At 45.0% G+C, this 17,025-nt stretch overlaps 2 long non-coding RNA genes across 2 annotated transcripts; both read right to left on the bottom strand.

Annotated features, from left to right (window-relative positions):
- Positions 1–3,679: 3,679 nt before the first annotated feature.
- Positions 3,680–7,334, bottom strand: LOC148686621 (uncharacterized). The gene is made up of 2 exons (XR_015948791.1): positions 7,282–7,334; positions 3,680–4,167 (listed from the first exon to the last, which is right to left on the bottom strand). It is a non-coding gene; the product is annotated as an uncharacterized LOC148686621 (long non-coding RNA).
- A 3,880-nt stretch (positions 7,335–11,214) lies between these two features.
- LOC148686620 (uncharacterized) lies at positions 11,215–16,768 on the bottom strand. Its single transcript, XR_015948694.1, has 2 exons — positions 16,499–16,768; positions 11,215–15,120 (listed from the first exon to the last, which is right to left on the bottom strand). It is a non-coding gene; the product is annotated as an uncharacterized LOC148686620 (long non-coding RNA).
- Positions 16,769–17,025: the final 257 nt, after the last annotated feature.

The raw sequence follows: 17,025 nt of genomic DNA, 5'->3' as shown, positions 1-17,025 counted from the left end.
ACATTTTAGCAAGTTTTACTGGAGTTATGTACCATCGGTACATCATTTTCATATAGTTCTTTTTAAGTGAGAAACATGCAGTAAATTTCAAGTCCATCTTCCAAAGGCTTTCCCAGTCACTCATTTATATATTATGTCCCACATCCTTTGCCCATTTTTTCAGTACACACTTAACCTCTTCCTCTTTGGTTTCCCATTCCAACAGCAAATTATACATTTTCAACAGTAATTTTTTTATTATCTTCTACAATTTCTCTTTGAAATCTTGATGTTGTATAGCTAAAACCTTTCTTTTTATCATTTTTTTTATTTATTTGAAAATATTGTAACCAATCTGTTACCTTCTCTCTAATTTCCTCAGATTCTTTTAACTTTAATTGGTTAACAGCTCTGTATATGTTGGCTATTTAGTCCTCATATTTACTCTTTTTTTAATATATTGCTTCTGCTGGGGATATCTACCATGGTGTGTTTTATTCTATTAAATCTTTATATCTCTCCCATAAGACAGGAGTGCCTGGCGTGCTATGTTCCATGGGGTCACGAAGAGTCGGACACAACTAAACGACTAAACAACAACAATCTCTCCCATACCTTAAAAATTGCATTTCTTATTATATGGTTATGAAATCTTTTGTGGATTTTTGCCTTCTGATAACATAAATATGCATGCCAACCATGCTCTTCCAAGTCTAACAGTTCTATATTCTTTAATTTAATCCAATCCCGAATCCAGCAAATGCAGGCTGCCTCAAAGTATACAGTAATTTTAAATCTGGTAAAGAGAAACCTCCTCTATCTTTAATCTCAGTAAGAAGTTTATATTTTATTCTCATTTTCTTCCCTTTCCAGATAAATCTTGTAATATCATTTTGCCATTCTTTGAAGCAGCTCACATTGCTCATCACTAGGATTGACTGAAACAAAAATAACATTTTTGGCAATACTTTCATTTTAATCACTGAAATTCTTCCTAAAATTTTCAATTTTACACTTTCAAATATCCAATGACTTCCCTTCTTGTCTTTCATTTTACATATACATCCCTGCATATTTTACTGTAACCTTTCAAATCTTTGCCCAATGTGTCATTGAAGCTTTAACAAGCTCATCTTTTGTTTCCGATTCTAATAGAAAATTATACATTTTAGACAAAAGTTTATCCTTATTTTGTAAAAGTTCTTTTTCAAATTGTGAGCTTTGGTCCAGAAATCCATTCTTTCTATCTAATTTAAACATATTGTATAACTGGTGATATTGTAACCAATCCATAACATGGCTCCTTAAGTTTTCCATTGATTTCAGTTTGGGTTCCTCCACTGTAAAATCCAGCAGTTCCCTGTAAGACACCCATTGTCTCTCCATATTAACTCTCTTAATCATAATTGCTTCAATGGGAGATAGCCTTAGCTGCCAAGTATCCCGTTTTTCGTGGGAAACCCCCAGATTTTAATCCGTTTCCCGCTGTTCTCCTGAATGGAGAAAAATCCCTGAAATCCCCCGGATTTTCTACCTGCCAGGGAGCCTCCATTTTGGGTGCCACTCTTCCCATCTGTGGGCACCGGAAATCAGTCACCAAAATGGCCGCCGGGCATGCGTAGAAGTGACTTCTGGTGCCGCTCTGCCCAATTTCCGGTGCCCACACATGGGAAGAGCGGCCCCGGAAGTTGCTTCTATATAACTTTCGGTGCCGCACTGCTGCTGATCCTGCATTTTTCAGCGGGAGACTTGGCAGGTATGGAGATAGCCATAAAGGTGTTTTTCTTTTCAGCAGATTCTTATATTTCTCCCAGACTCTATGCAGATTCTTCCTAAGGATGTGGTTCATAAAACTCTTGTAGATTTTAGCCTTCCCATACCAGAGACATACATACCAGCCAAATGTTAAGTCATGAGCCTCTAAATCTAAGATGTCAGCAATTGTCCAATACAATCCATTCTTTTAACCAACACAAACAAGTTGTCTCATAATACACATGCAAATCTGGCAGAGCAAAGTCCCCTCTTTCTTTAGTATCTATCATAATTTTATGTTTAATTCTTAACTTTTCTCCATGCCAGATAAATTTAAAGATATCTTTTTTCCATTCTTTGAAGAAGCTTTAATTGTTTACAATTGGGATTGTTTAGAATAAAAACAGCATCCTAGGCAATATATTCATTTTAATGGCTGAAATTTTGCCTAACAGGGAGAGTTGCATTCTCCCCATATCTCCAACTCTTTCTTAACTTCCGTCTACAATTTAATATAATTATTTTCAAATAGTCAGCCAAATTCCCAGGTACCTAACTTTTTGACCTATTTTTAAACCAGACGTCCTTTAAAAAAATTGACTCCTTATCCCCATGGTCCCATTCTTCCTACTGAGAAGGCTGTTCTTCTTTGCTGTTTCTACTCCAGGAAGGACAAAACGGGGTTATAGCAGCTGTTTCGACAGGCAATGGCTGGGTAAAAATAAACCCGTTGTAACTTCAAAGGGACATTTATGAGCAAATAAAAAAAAAGCAAAGCATGTAAACAGTGATAAATTGAGATTGCAAGCAGTCCAGAGCACACTTGTTGGCTCATTAATTGCCTCCTTCCATAACAAAGGAAGCCCAATGGTGATATTGATGATGTCACCTTTGTTATTGTTCCAAGGAGGAGTTTGATTCTTCAGAGGAGAATTTCTTGTGCCTTTTTGTTTTTGTTTTTTAGCCTCCAGCCATCCTCAAATCAAAACATTGCACCATGTTAAAACTTGTTGGATTGTCTCTGATGGTTTCATTTGAATGCAAAATGTGGAATGCGACTAAATCCCAGGCTTCAGCATACAAAGAGTCTTGAGCCAAAATTTATTTGAAGACCAAGGCTGCTTTGCTAGCATAGTTTGAAGGTGTCTAGCTTGACCCCAAAGTTGCAAAAAAGAAAGCAAGTATGGGATATCATGGTTAAACATCCAAAACAAACAAAATAAAACTAGCTGAGCCCAGCTTTGACAAATTCAGTTCAGTATTGCAACAGAGGCATAGACAGGATGGTTGATGATGGCAACATACAGTATAGAGAAAGCAGAGCTTCAGTCTGTCATTGAGTCAAAAGTCGCTCAAGGCCAGCAGTTTACGGCACCAGGCCAAATCTTCCTGGCCCCTTGAGCTGCCTGACTCTGCTGATCTGACAGTTGCAGTACTTCCCCCTGGCCACCTGCAGTGATGGCACTGTGGAACAGATCCTCCCTCTGGCTGCAAGTAGCCAGACTGGAGCAGAGCGCTTTTTTATTTAACAACATTTATATGCCCTTTGGGGACAGAGGTGGCGCTGTGGGTTAAACCACAGAGCCTAGGGCTTGCCGATTAGAAGGTCAGCGGTTCGAGTCCCTGCGATGGGGTGAGCTGCCGTTGCTTGGTCCCAGCTCCTGCCAACCTAGCAGTTCAAAAGCACGTCGAAGTGCAAGTAGATAAATAGGTACCACTCCAAGCGGGAAGGTAAACGGCGTTTCCATGCGCTGCTCTGGTTTCACCAGAAGCGGCATTGTCATGCTGGCCACATGACCTGGAAGCTGTACGCCGGCTCCCTCGGCCAATAATGCGAGATGAGCGCCGCAACCCCAGAGTCGGTCATGACGACCTAATGGTCAGGGGTCCCTTTACCTTTACCTTTATATGCCATTTGATGCTTTAAAAAAAACCACCTCTTAAGCAGTGTACAAAACTATTTTTATTATTTTTATTTATTTATTAAATTTGTATACCACCCTATACCTGTAGATCTCAGGGCAGTTCACAACATAAAATCACAATATAAAAAAACAGAAAATACATTATAAAAACAAAAACAAGGACAACCCAGTTATCCCTGCTTCCACAACACATTTTAAAAGGACATCGGATATCAATCAGACCAAGGCCTGGTTAAAGAGGAACATTTTTCGCCTAAAGGTGTACAATGAAGGCACCAGCTGAACCTCGCTAGGGAAAGCATTCCACAAACGGGGAGCCACTGCAGAAAAGGCCCCGTTCTTGTGTTTCCACCCTCAAGAGTTCTCATGGAGGAGGCACACAAAGAAGGCCCTCAAAGATGTTCTCAGGGTCCAGGTAGGTTCGTATGGAGAAAGGTGGTCCTTGAGGTATTGCAGTTCTGAGCCCTTTAAGGCTATAAAATAAAGCATTAGCATTTTGGAGGGGAACCTATTAAAAAGAGATTTTTGAATCAAAATCAACTGTAGCTAACAAGAGATAAAAACATATGTAACTTCTACGTGTGTCTGGATACGCTTGCCTAAACATAATTTTTTTAAGCAAGCACCAAAAAGAGTGCAGCAAAGGTGGCCACCTGATGTCAACAGGGAGTTCCAGCATGTATGGATAGCTCAATTGGTTAGAGTATGGTGCTGATAACCCCAAGGTTGCAGGTTCAATCCCCTTAACTGACAGCTGCATATTTCTGTATTGCAGGGGGCTGGACTAGATGATCCTCAGGATCCCTTCCAACTCTGTGATTCTATGATTCTATGTAGCTGCTGCCATGCTAAAATACTGATTCCTTACAAGTGTGGAATGAGTACTGTGTGGCACCTGTAATGCTGCCATATGTGAATATGGACCTCAGACTAAAGAAAGCTTAGCTACCCCTGATATAAAGCCACCCTCAAAAGCTGGATGGCAGAATTTATAAAACGCCATTAGCTGGAGGTGCATCACGTGTGGATTATATTATTTTTGGGAGTGTGCTTGCAAGAGATCCCTCATTTGTTTGAAGCAAATAACTTTAGATTTAGCTTGCAAGTTTTGGACTCTCTCACGCACATCTCCAGTGCCTCCCCTCCCAAAATTGAACCCAAGGAGGAGACCAACTGCTCTGCCAATCCCCTTATCCGTCCCCTATGACAATATCCAGACTTCCTCCTCCTCTGGGATATCATCCTGATGCCATGGCACCTCCTTCCTATATAGTGGGAGAAACACATAGCAGGAGGAACACAAAGGACACCTATCACAGGGGGCCCAAAGGGCCCTGATATGCTGCCTCTGTCAGAGGGAGGCTCAGGCCTAGGGACAGCTCCAGCGCTATGAGAAGGGGGAGAAAGGAAGAAAATACCACTCTGAAATAATAAGGTTTGGGTTGTAGCCCCTTAATTTCAATAGATATACTCTTGAGTGCAGCTTAGTTGGATGCAACTGCTTGATATTATTGTTACACTTTATATGCAGAAGGTCCAGATTCAGTTTCCAGCATCTCCAGGTAGATGGAAACTTGGAGAGTCAACAGGATAATACTGTGTTAGAGGAACCAATGGTCTGACTTTGTAGAAGCCAGCTTCCTATGCTCCTATTCAATTCCACCCTTGGTTCAGAACGATGACTAGAACCTCACTTCATGTGTAAGGGAAGGGCCATAGCTCCTTAGTAGAGTCCCAGATATTCATGCAGAAGCCCCCGGGTTCAGTTGCCGGTGGAATCTCCAGGTAGGGCTGGGAACGTTTCCCAGTCTGAAAATCCTGGAGGAGCTGCTGCTGCCAGTCAGCATAGACAGTACTGAGCTGGATGGATCAGTGGTCTGGCCATTGGTTCATCTTGCTCAGGGCTGTCGACTAACTGGCAGCAATGGCTCCCCTGGGTTCCAGGCAGGGGACATTTCCCCCGACCTACATAGAGATGCTCCTAGGGATTGAACCTGGGACCTTCTGTATGCAAAGCAGGTGCTCCACCTCTGAGCTACAGCCCTCGGCGGGGTTGTCTGTGGGTCTTGTGGAAGCCACAAGGAACCAACCAGCAGGCTGGATAAGGCCTGTGGGGCCACAGAAAGGCCACCCCTGTTCCAGCGATACAAGCTCAAGGGTTGCCCCATAGGTTAAAAACTTCTCAGGTAGAAAATCCCTGAGTTGATGAGGAACGTCCTTGTTCTGGTGGAGCAACTCTGTGTTGACTATAGAAAAGCCCGGCTGGCTTATAGCCCCAGGTGTAGAAGTCCTTGACACTCCGCTCCAGTGATTTATTTCTTTATCTTTCCACCCTCAAATGAAAGCTGCCTTGGAGTTCTGGAAACACCCTTCTCATTAGAGGACTGGCGCTTGGGGCCACCATTACCAGAATCCAGGCAGCCAAGTAGCTCACAACCTCAGAAGGCTTCCTCTCCGACTCAAAGCCACCGCCTTTCTCCTGGCCCGTAGGCCATACCTACGCATGTTGAGACTGTCCGCTGGACCTGGCAGGTGTTCCTGCATCCACCTGTTTATTGCTTTCTCCCTCCAAGAACACAGTGCCTCAAGCCATGGACTTGGAAGCGCTCCGGTGGGAACGTTCCTCTGTCTCCGGTTCCACGTCGCTCCCGGGATGAGTCTGGGCAGATCCCGCCCAGCTGAGAGAATATTTGCCCTCAAGAGGCCTTGTGGGGATTCAAATCATGGTGGCTCAGGCAAGGGCAGGGATGGAGGAAGTGCCAGCTCAGGCTGCCACCTGCCCATCGCCCCTCCCCCTGGCACCCGTCCAGGCTTCGCACAGGCCCTTTCGAGGCAACAGCAAGAGAGAAAAGGGTCTCCCTCGGCAATAAGATCCTGGAAGGGTGGAGAGAGAGGCTGGGTGCTGCAGCAGAGCCTGGGAAAGCCAGCTCCCAACCCAGCACCCTTGTGGGTGGCCTGCTGTGCACCCTCCCACCTGTCAAAATGCACCCAGGGTTGTTGGTAAGGATCTGAACACAGAAGCTGTGGAGAAGCAGCCACATCACGCTGAGTCAGAGAAAGGAGCCACTCAGGCCAGTGGGAAGACAGGAAGCTGCCTTGTACAGAATCAGACCCTTGGTTCATCTTGCTTGGTATGGCACGCACAGACTGGCAACAGCAGCTCTGTAGCATTTCAGATGTTTCGGTCATGTGCGGCTTCAGTTGCAGATCATAGGTCCATTTAGCTCAGTATTGCATACACTGATTGGCAGCAGCTCTCCGATGAGCTAAAACCAAACACGGAGCCAGACTGTTGGTCCAACTAGTTCAGTGTTGCCCACACTGACTGACAGTGCCTGGCAGGGTTTCAGGCAGGAGAAATTCCCAGCCCTACCTGGATATGCCAGCAGGGATGGAACCTGGGACCTGCTGCATGCAAAACAGATGCTGTACCACAGAGCTGTGGTACATCTTCCTCCAAACTAAAATAAGATTCCAGTCCTCAAGGTTCTAAAGAAAGGGATGGTTTAAATAAGCACCTGTTGTATACTCAGACCAATAATCTATCTAGCTCAGTGTTGTCTACACTGACTGGAAGCAGAAGCTCTCCAGGGTTTCATGGAGGGAGTTTTCCTGGCCCTACCTGGAGATGCTGTTGAGGGTTGAACCAAAGAGCTCCTGCATGCAAGGTTGAATGCCACCTCATTGTTTTGACTGTGCAGTGTGTGTGTGTTTTTAATAAAGGGTGGGCGTTGTTATTTTAACAATGGTGGTGAACTGCCTCTAAGTTGGAGGCGGGATGGAAACATTTTAAACAAGCAAATAAATAAATAAACCAGCAACGCACGGCAGAAACAAGCCCCATTCATCCCTCGGCTGAGCCTTGGCAGACAGAGCTGGCGGGACAATGGCAGGCATTGTCTGGGCCACATCGGTCTGCCATTGAGTTCCTCCATCGCCTTGCAGGAAGAAGGCACTCCAGCCAGCCCATTTTGGCTAAACTCATTAAATGCAACTCCAGGCAGTTATATTCTGGGAGGCTGGGAGAAAATTACACACACACACACACACCATAACTTCCCCCTGCAACTGAAGAGGACCTGGACCAGGGAGCAGAGAAAGGATAAAGGGGTCAAGTTATGATATCTGCAACAACTGTTTGGATCAGAATCAGATCACTGGCAGAATCTCTCTGTGTGTAAGTTTCCTCATCCTTTAAGAAGGCATTCACAAGTGAGAAGAGGTGCTGGATAGGATTGGGGACACCAGGCATGACAGCAGCACACATTAAAGGGATCTAGGGATCTAGGGGTGTTAGTAGACCACAAGCTTGTCCTGAGTCAACAGGACACATCCCACTGGAGTTGTGTGTCCAATTCTGGGCACCCCAGTTTCAGAAGCACATTGGTCCCGAGGAGGGCAACTGAGATGATGAAGGGTCTGGAAACCAAGCCTCATGAGGAATGGTTGAGAAAGTTGGGTATATTTAGCCTGGAAAAGAGGAGACTGAGAGGAGATGTGAGAGCCCCATGGAGCATGGGCCAAGCTTGTTTTCTCCTGCTCCAGAGGGTAGAATTCAAGATACAGTGGTACCTCTACTTACAAATTTAATGTGTTCCGAACGCACATTCGTAAGTCGAAAAAAATTGTAAGTCGAATCCCATAGGAATGCATTGGGAGAAAAATTCGTAAGTCAAAGCAAACCTATCTAAAAATTCGTAAGTAGAAAAAATCCTATCTAAACCGCATCCAAGATGGCGGACAGAGCTCCTTTCGCAAGTAGAAACATTCGTAAGTAGAGTTATTCGTAAGTAGAGGTACCACTGTACAAGAAAGGAGATTCCATCTGAACATCAAAAAGAACTTTCTGACAGTAAGAGCTGCTCAACAGTGGAACGGACTCCCTCGGAAGGTGGTAGACTCTCCTTCACTGGAGGTTTTAAAGCAGAGGTTGGGTGGCCATCTGGCATGGGTTTTCAAGTGGGCAGCCCCTTCCTACCTGTTTACTCAGAAGTCCAACCCTTGAAGGGTTGCCAGCATCATGTCTCTCTGTCCAGCAATATCTTTTCTCTTGGGCTCTGGAAAGGCCTGTTTTGGAGCAAGAAGTCCGTTCAGCAACATGGCCTCAGGGCCCACTTTCGGAGCACCTCCCTGAGGTTGACATTTGTAGAGCACACCAAGGTGCCTAAAAACATCATTAGCCAGCAGGGCAGTCTCCTCTCTTGTGACGGGAGCCTTGTAAAAGGAAAGGGTGCGGTTGTTGTGGAGGAAGGAGGATCACTCCTATCCATTTCTCCTCCTTTCTTTTGTGATGTCACCTTTGTTTCCATAGAGCTCTGCTGCCCCAGAGCTACCGAAATCTCTTTGCCTATGCTCTGCCTGCCACAGGTGGAGTCTGTAAAGATTCTGAATCCCAGTTGCTGCAAAATGCAGGAGGAAAGAGTGTTGCTCTTGAGACCGGGTCCTGCTGGTGGGCTTCCCATCAAGGGCATTCTGGTCACCCACCATGAGGAGGTTGGACTAAATGGGCCATTGGCCTGATCCAGCAAGGTCTCAGATGATGATCACAGGGTCCGCATGGGTCTTTATAGGTCAAAACCAGCACTTTGAATTGGGCTCGTAAACTCATTGGCAGCCAGTGCAGCCAGGCCAGGATTGATGTTATATACTTACCGTGTTTCTCCGAAAATAAGACACCGTCTTATATTTATTTTTCCTTTAAAAAAAAAACCCCACAGTGGCTTATTTTCAGGGGATGTCTTATTTTTTATTATGCGTCCAGCCTTGCCTCTTCCTTGGCGCCCTCCAGAACTGCGCCTATCACTATGTCTTATTTTTGGAGTATGGCTTATATTGCGCAAATGCTTAGAAATCCTGCTATGGCTTATTTTATGGGTATGTCTTATTTTAGGAGAAACAGGGTAAACTGTCTTGCCCCAGTGAGCAACCTAGTTGCTGAATTCTGCACCAGCTGAAGTTTCCGAACCGTCTTCAGATGCAGCCCCACATATAATGTGCTGCAGTAATGTAACCTAGAGGTTACCAGAGGATAGACAACAGAAGCTAGGCTATCCCTAACCAGATAGAGGCGCAGCTGGGCATAGCAATAGCCAGTGTGGAGATGTTGCCCATGATCTGCTGTGCACCTGTCCTAGGCAGAGGAACTGTGCGAGGGCAAAAAAGTTGGCAAGCCCCCCCATCCATTGTTAGTTTCATTTATTAGTCTTGGCCGTCGTCCATAACAAAAAGTCAACATTGTAAAATATGTGGCGATACAAAAACAAAGCAAACCACACATTTCATGTTTCCAGTGACAGCTCAACAACTCCCGGAGTTGTCAGATTTGCAACTGACACAATGTCTGGCATTAAAAACTTTGGTGGGACAAAGCGAAAATTTGGCAAAAAAGAGAAGAAGTTCCTGACTAAAAAAAAAAAAATGAAGCTGCATGTTGGAAGATTCAGGACAGATAAAAGAAAGGACTTCGTCACACAGCACAGATTTAACCTATGGAACTCCCACCCACAGGAGGCAGAGATGGTCAACGCAACTTGGGTGTCTTTAAAAGAGGATTAGACACATTCATGGAGGAGGATGTGGCTCTTGATGGCTATGCTCTGCCACCCCAGCTGAAGGCAGCAATACTTCTGAACACCAGTTGCTGGAAGCCACAGGAGGGAGAGCTGCTGTTGTGCTCAGGTCCTGCTTGTGGGTTTCACATATGGGCATCCTGTTGGCCACTCTGAGAACAGGATGCTGGATGAGTTAGGCCTTTGGCCTGATCCAGCAGGGCTCTTCTTAGGTTCTCTCCATGGACGGATTAATTGGATCAGACCAAACACCTATATGGCCCCCGCACAAAACTTCCAATAGCAGAAGGGCTGTATTTTCCCCTCTATAAGACGCCCCCTATCTTGGAGGACCCAGATTTAAGAAAATCCACCCATGTATACACTATCCATGTATAAGACACCCCCTAATTTTGGACATTATTTTTTAGCGGGGAAACCTAGTCTTATACATCACTCAGCATCTAGAGACACTTCAGATAAGTTCTTGTTTATGTTATTTTATTTATATCACACTTTTTTCCTTCAGAGAGCTCAAGGTGGCGTACATATTTCTTATCCCCCCCATTTCATCCTCACAACTTCCCAGTGTGATAGGTTAGGCTGAGAGGGAGCTCACCCAGTAAGCTCCATGGCTGACTGGGGGGCGGGGGGGGGAGGGATATGAACCCTGCTCTGCCAGGTCCCATACCTACACCACAGTGGCTCCCATAGTGATGGTCGGCCAGGATTCCTGGGGCCAGGGCCTCCGAGAAGAATATTATCAGGAGGAGGAGGTGTATAACATTTATTTTGAGCCTCTTCCCTTCTCCAGTGGTCTTCCTGTTTTTATCCACACGGGTTTTATGCCATGAGCTGCAGACTGTAAGGTCAAAAAGGGTACAGAAGACAAGAGAAAGTTGCAGCAGAGCTCTCTGTTAACTTTCTGAATTTAAGGCCTTATGCTCTTATGCACGCTCCATGATAAAAATAGATAAACAAATAAAATAAGGTCAGAGATAAGAAACCACATTTGATATGAATATATTTGTTTATGCTACAACACAGATAAGGAAAAATAATTCACGTTGAATCATCTTTTTATACTGCAATGCAGATCAAATCATCAAAAGGCATTAGTATTAGTAAAATAAAATTTAAAAAGGTAGAAAAACTTATTATTTACTTTTTAAACAAGCAGCTTTTTAGGCCGTTCTTGAGGAAAAATTCAAATCACAGCACAAAAATTAATTGTTCTTGGCAATGTTTGATTCAATACTTAGCCTGGCCAAATCCACAAGACGTCCTTGAGGCATTGTAGACCTTAAATAATTATTAATTAACTGAAGTTTGCTCCAGAAGCTACTGTTGCTGGAATTGTTAATAGTATTCTTAAGTTAGCACAGACATTTGGAAACAGATCACCAAGTCTGTACTCTGTTAACCAATTCAACCGATCTAATGTGCATTTACAAAATTTGCTTTATTTGCTGAGGGTGAATGTTGCATTTATTTTCCATAATCCCCATCATTAAGGTCAGCAGGATATTGCTCTGAGGAAGATAAAGCTTTTCTCTCCACATCACTTTTTAGGTGAGATATTTCCACAAGAAATCAGTTTTTTTCTGCCAACTGCTTAACACCACTGAAGCAGACAGCTATAACATTGTACACCAAAATGTAAAACATATACTTTCTGTATGAGCACTGTTCTGTTCAGCATTGTTCTTGTATTTTTGCTTGTGAGCCATTGTATTTTCCTGCCATATTTGTTCCATTATTGTAGGCTTGAGTTTTGCAGTCATTGAGAAGGAATAGCATGTTCTTTCAATGTGTCAGTTACCGGTAAACTGAGCAATTTCTTCCCCTTTTTCATTGCCACAGTCTGCAAAGCTGATAAATCGTTCTGGAATCTAATACAGCATAATTTTTAAAAGTGCATATCTCAGAAGAAATGTTGTTTGTTCCATATGGGAAGAAATTACTGCAAAGTACAGATTTCTTAGGGTTGCGGGTGGCGCTGTAGGTTAAACCACAGAGCCTAGGCCTTGCCGATCAGAAGGTTGGCAGTTCAAATCCTGCTCCTGCCATCCTAGCAGTTCGAAAGCATGTCAAAGTGCAAGTAGGTAAATAGGTACCACTCCGGCAGGAAGATAAACAGTGTTTCTTTGCGCTGCTCTGGTTCACCAGAAGCGGCTTAATCATGCTGGCCACATGACCTGGAAGCTGTACGCCGGCTCCCTCGGCCAGTAAAGCGAGATGAGCGCCACAACCCTAGAGTCGTCCGCAACTGGACCCTTTACTTTGCAGATTACCTCTCAAGCAAAATATGTTGTTGTTTTTCACAAGATCTGAGCATTCTGTAATAAATTCATTTTGTGAGTCAGAGGTCAGATAATGAACTTGAAACCACTCAATCCTTTTCTGTGGACTCCTCTACACTTAGTACATGTTCCTGAAGTCCCACCTGGAGAGCAGTTCAATGAGTCCTAAAAAAATTCCATTGCTTGGATTACCAATTCGATGGGATGAACCAGAAAATACCGGTAATAGACCACGTTCTCCTAAGAAGAGTACAACATCGATGATGTGCTTTAAAAGCTTGTACCATTTTACAGCTTCAGCTTTTATTGACAATTCTAAGATGATGTCAACTCCTGTCCTGGATGTAATATACATTTCTATTTCCTTTTGAGATGGAAACTCAGTTATAGCGCCTCCAATGTCAAAGCCTGCATTACGATTAGCCCTCTCATCTTTCAAATTCACTTCCACATGCGTCTGTATGCCTGCTTACTTCTGTTTTCCATTTCCATTTTCTGCATCTTCCCCTCCATCAGAATACTTTGCATGATTACCCAAATAAACTGCTCCTTGTTTGGGGATGAGGTTTCCAACAGTTTCTTCTTGCTCCAATTCTATAGGTAAGTTCAATGAAAAGGTGGTGGTTGTTTTTAGAAGTTGCACTTAATCCAGTTTGCTGGGTTAAGTGTTTGTTGACCCCTTTTTCATTCTTCCTATCTTTTCTCTTCTGAGCACATGATTTGTGAGAATACATTTTGGAGAGATAATTTATAAATTAAATTTTTTATATCCGAAGAAAGGGGGGAAAGGGAATACGACAAAAAGCTATATACAGCCAATCCTCGTTTTGCATGGGGGTTACATTCTGTACCTCCATGCGTGTTGACATGTTGTAAGCAATATTATAAATATAAGTAAAAACTGCAGCACCTAGCTGTGCTTGCTTGATCAAAACAACAATGCAGCAGGAGCGCCTCTGAAATTTTCGCAGCTTGTTGCAAGTTGGTCAAAATAATTTGTGTTCAATTGTAAAAAGACTTTGCAATTCCTTGTTCATTCTATCTGAGCAACACTGTTTCTCGGGTTAACCAATAATTCCAAAGCAAAAACATCTTTTTCCAGAAAAAGGCCAAATAAAAATTCACAGAGATGAATAATGACCCAGTCTTCTATTCATACAGTAGTATTAATAAAGCAGAGCACTATGGGGGAAAAATGGGTGGGGGCATTGGTAGAGTTTTTTGTCTTTTTGCTTTTATTACTTTTAATTACTTTTATTATACTTCTACAAATGTAATTTGAATCAATGCAAATACAAACTCTTTCCTGATTCTTAGGTGAGTTGTTTGGAAAAGATAATTTTACCCAAAAATGACCATGAGATGCTTCACCCTCCTCTGCTTCATGGGGGACATCAGTGCCAACACCCCCTGCCCTTCACCCGTCCAGCAGACAGCCATCCCCTCAGCAGGCAGAGTGCATCTCCCACAGGAGAGACAAAGCAAGCCCGCCTTCTCAACTTGCCCACTCGCAATATTGTTTGCTGGGACTTCAGCGCTGCCTCTCTGGATTGCCCAGGAGAAGTAGACGGGGAGGAGGGGGGAATTGGCAGATGAGGAAGCAAGCAGGGGGGAGAAGTGCCATGGCATTTTATGTAGGTTTACACAAAATGTAAATAATAGGCTTCATACAATATATGCAAATGCCTTCTGAGGTCCCAGGACATTTCTGGGTCTCCCCTTTTGATTCCCAGACCCCCTTTTTGATTCCTGGCAGGGGCACTCCCTACACCCCTCTCTCCTGGGCCCTGGCAGGGTCAGAGTAGGAGATGCCCAGGCAGAGCTGAGACCCCAGTGCCTTTTAGAATGAGGCCCAGACAAAAGGAGACACCTGCCTGGCTTTTAGGTCCAAGCATCATCCCCTCAGCAGGGATCCTCATTTCTGCACTCTGCTAGGGACCTCAGTGCTTTCATCTTAAAAGTAGCCACTGGTGTCAAATGGAGTTCTCTGCTTCTCTCACTTAGGTGTCAAGGGCTGCTGGCTTCCTGGCATCCCAGGCCCAGCACAATCTGATAGGCTGGTACCCAGTGCTATTTCACACCCTTCCAAGCAGCAGAGGCGTTGAGGCCTGGCTGGGACTCTCTGGGAGGTGTGAAAGTTGCTCTGAGAGAGTCAGCCAAAAATCTTGGGTATTTTTGCCATAGCAGGGGGGGGGAGGCTTGATGGGGAGAGGCCGAGAGATTCCCAAACTGAGAATTAAGCTGCTGTCTGCATTTGTATTCATTTATTCTCTTACATCTATACCCTGCTTTGTTCCCTCACTGTATGGAACCATGCATGGTGCTTTCCCCTTAAAAAATAGAGTTAAGATTCCTGTCCTCATGGTTCTCAGTCCAGGGCTGGGGAAGCTAGCAAGACAAAAAGTACCAGGTTCAGTCTTTGGTTTCAACGCAGGCCTGGGAATGTTCTCTGCCATAAAACTTGGAGTGCTGCTGCTGCCAGCCAGAGTTTACAATATAGAGCTTGGTGGACCAATGATCTGACTCTGTAACAGGGCAGCTTCCTCTGTATTGCCCATCACCTCTCCTCTGGAAGCAGGAAATCATAGAGGAAATCATTCTATCTTCCAGCTGTGAAATGAAACAAAAATGCATCAATTTTGTTTATTTCCTGGTTCAATTGTGATGTGGGAGGGAGGGAACTGGGCAGAGGCCAGAGGCTCCCTCTTTAACTCTTCCCATGCTCACACACACAGGTCCAGCAGCTTCCAGGAGTACAGTACTGTATAGGAAAAGCCCTTTGCATCCATGCTCAGGAACTAGGCTGACCTTCCCCCTCCCCCCTTCCTGATTTATGCTCAGGAGGGAAGCCTCCAGGGCCGTAAATAAAGGCCACTGCTGGCATGTGAAGTCTGGGAACCAGGAAGTCATTCCACAGCACCCGCCTCCCCCACCCTCAAGCGGCCTGGATTGGAAACGTTGGAGAGAGGAATTTGGGGTGGGGGTGGGGGAACGCCCACAGTTTTCAAACTGCCCAGAGCACAGGAGCTCAGGTCCAATACAGCTTCTCTCTGTAAGGCCTTTTCCTAGCTGCCCTGAGCTCTGAACCAGAAAATTAACTGGCTTTTCACAAAAAGCAGGTCATAGCATCGATTTATGTAAGGCACAGGGGCCTTTCCCTTTTGCAAGTGAAATCTGAGCAAACTTGAAAACAGCAACAACCAAGGGAAGTTTGATAGAAGTTTGGTGGGGCTGCATCACATTGCTTTGGCCCAGTAGTTTGGGGTTAGGCCACTGTAGGAACAGGATGCTGGTCTAGATGCCCCCCCCGCCCCCACACTCTTCTTTATGTTCAGCCTCCACCAGTAATGCTTCTGAATACCAGTTGCTGGAACTTATGGAGGGGAGAGTTGCTGTCAGGCTCATATCCAAGTACCCTTTGGGGCACTTGGTGGGCACTTTGAGAACAGCACGCTGTTCTAGGTGGGCCCCCCTTGACTGATCCAGCTGCAGGGCTCTCTTCTTTCTGTTCTAGATGCAAATACAGGTTGAGAATACCAGAGACATGGCTGGGGGGAGAGTTCCCGTGGCTGTCTCAAGTGGTCTCCACAACCCCCTCCTTCCAACACAAGGAGAAGCACATAAAGTTGAATGCCATCAGCCAGTGGTGACACAGTGGTTAGTATTGGACTAGGAGCGGGGAGACCAGGGTTCAAATCCCCAAATAAGCCATGAAGCTCCCTGGGAGACCTTGCAGCCAGCTGCTGCCTCCCAGTGTAACCTACCTCGCAGGGTTATTTGGGGGCCTTTGAGCTCCTTGGAGAAAAAGGCAGGATAGAAATGCAATAAATAACAAGGACGACAACAATACTGGCAATTGTGCTGAGTTTGCAAGATTTCAGCAGTTTGCAGGATCCCTTGCTGCAGAATTTGTGGCATCTTTTCAGTGCCCTTTGGATTCTGCCAGTGTGGTGTCGCTCCTGTAAGACAAAAGCCGTGTTCACCATACCTCACGTTGACAGCTTGCTTGGGGGGGGGGGTGTCTTCAAGCCCTGTTGCGAAAACCAGGCCCCCAGGGACCATTTTTGGCAGCCTGGCTGGTTTCTAAAGCTCCCTGCAGGCCTTGGTTTTGCATGAAGTTCTCAATCCGGAACAGCCGGAATGCCTGCAAGAGAGAGATCCTTGTCTCTTCCAGAGGGACTTTATCTGATGGACCGGCTCCTTTCTTATGTGCCTGGAAGGAGGAGGGAGCCCCGCCTTGGCCCGATCTCACTGTTCCTCCTCTGCTGGCATCCAGAGGCCTCCTGGCCATTCGCTGAGCTGCTGCCCAACAGATAACACAGCTCAAAGCCCCTTTGTGGGGAAGGACAAAAGGGACTCTTTCTACAACTCTCTCTCTCTCCTGCATTTCCCCCCTCTGGCTGAGCTTGAAATGCTACTTATGAGGCATCAAAGGGCCCCTGCGCAAAATGGTGGAATCCCAGGAACAAGGATGATGATCTTAATACTATTATGTATATAGTACAATTAACTGAC

The sequence above is a fragment of the Zootoca vivipara genome, chromosome Z2, assembly GCF_965207765.1.
Source record: "Zootoca vivipara chromosome Z2, rZooViv2.hap1.1, whole genome shotgun sequence".
Taxonomy (NCBI): domain Eukaryota; kingdom Metazoa; phylum Chordata; class Lepidosauria; order Squamata; family Lacertidae; genus Zootoca; species Zootoca vivipara.
The sequence above is the reverse complement of the archived record's forward strand: the minus strand, read 5'-3'. Positions and strand labels throughout refer to the sequence as shown.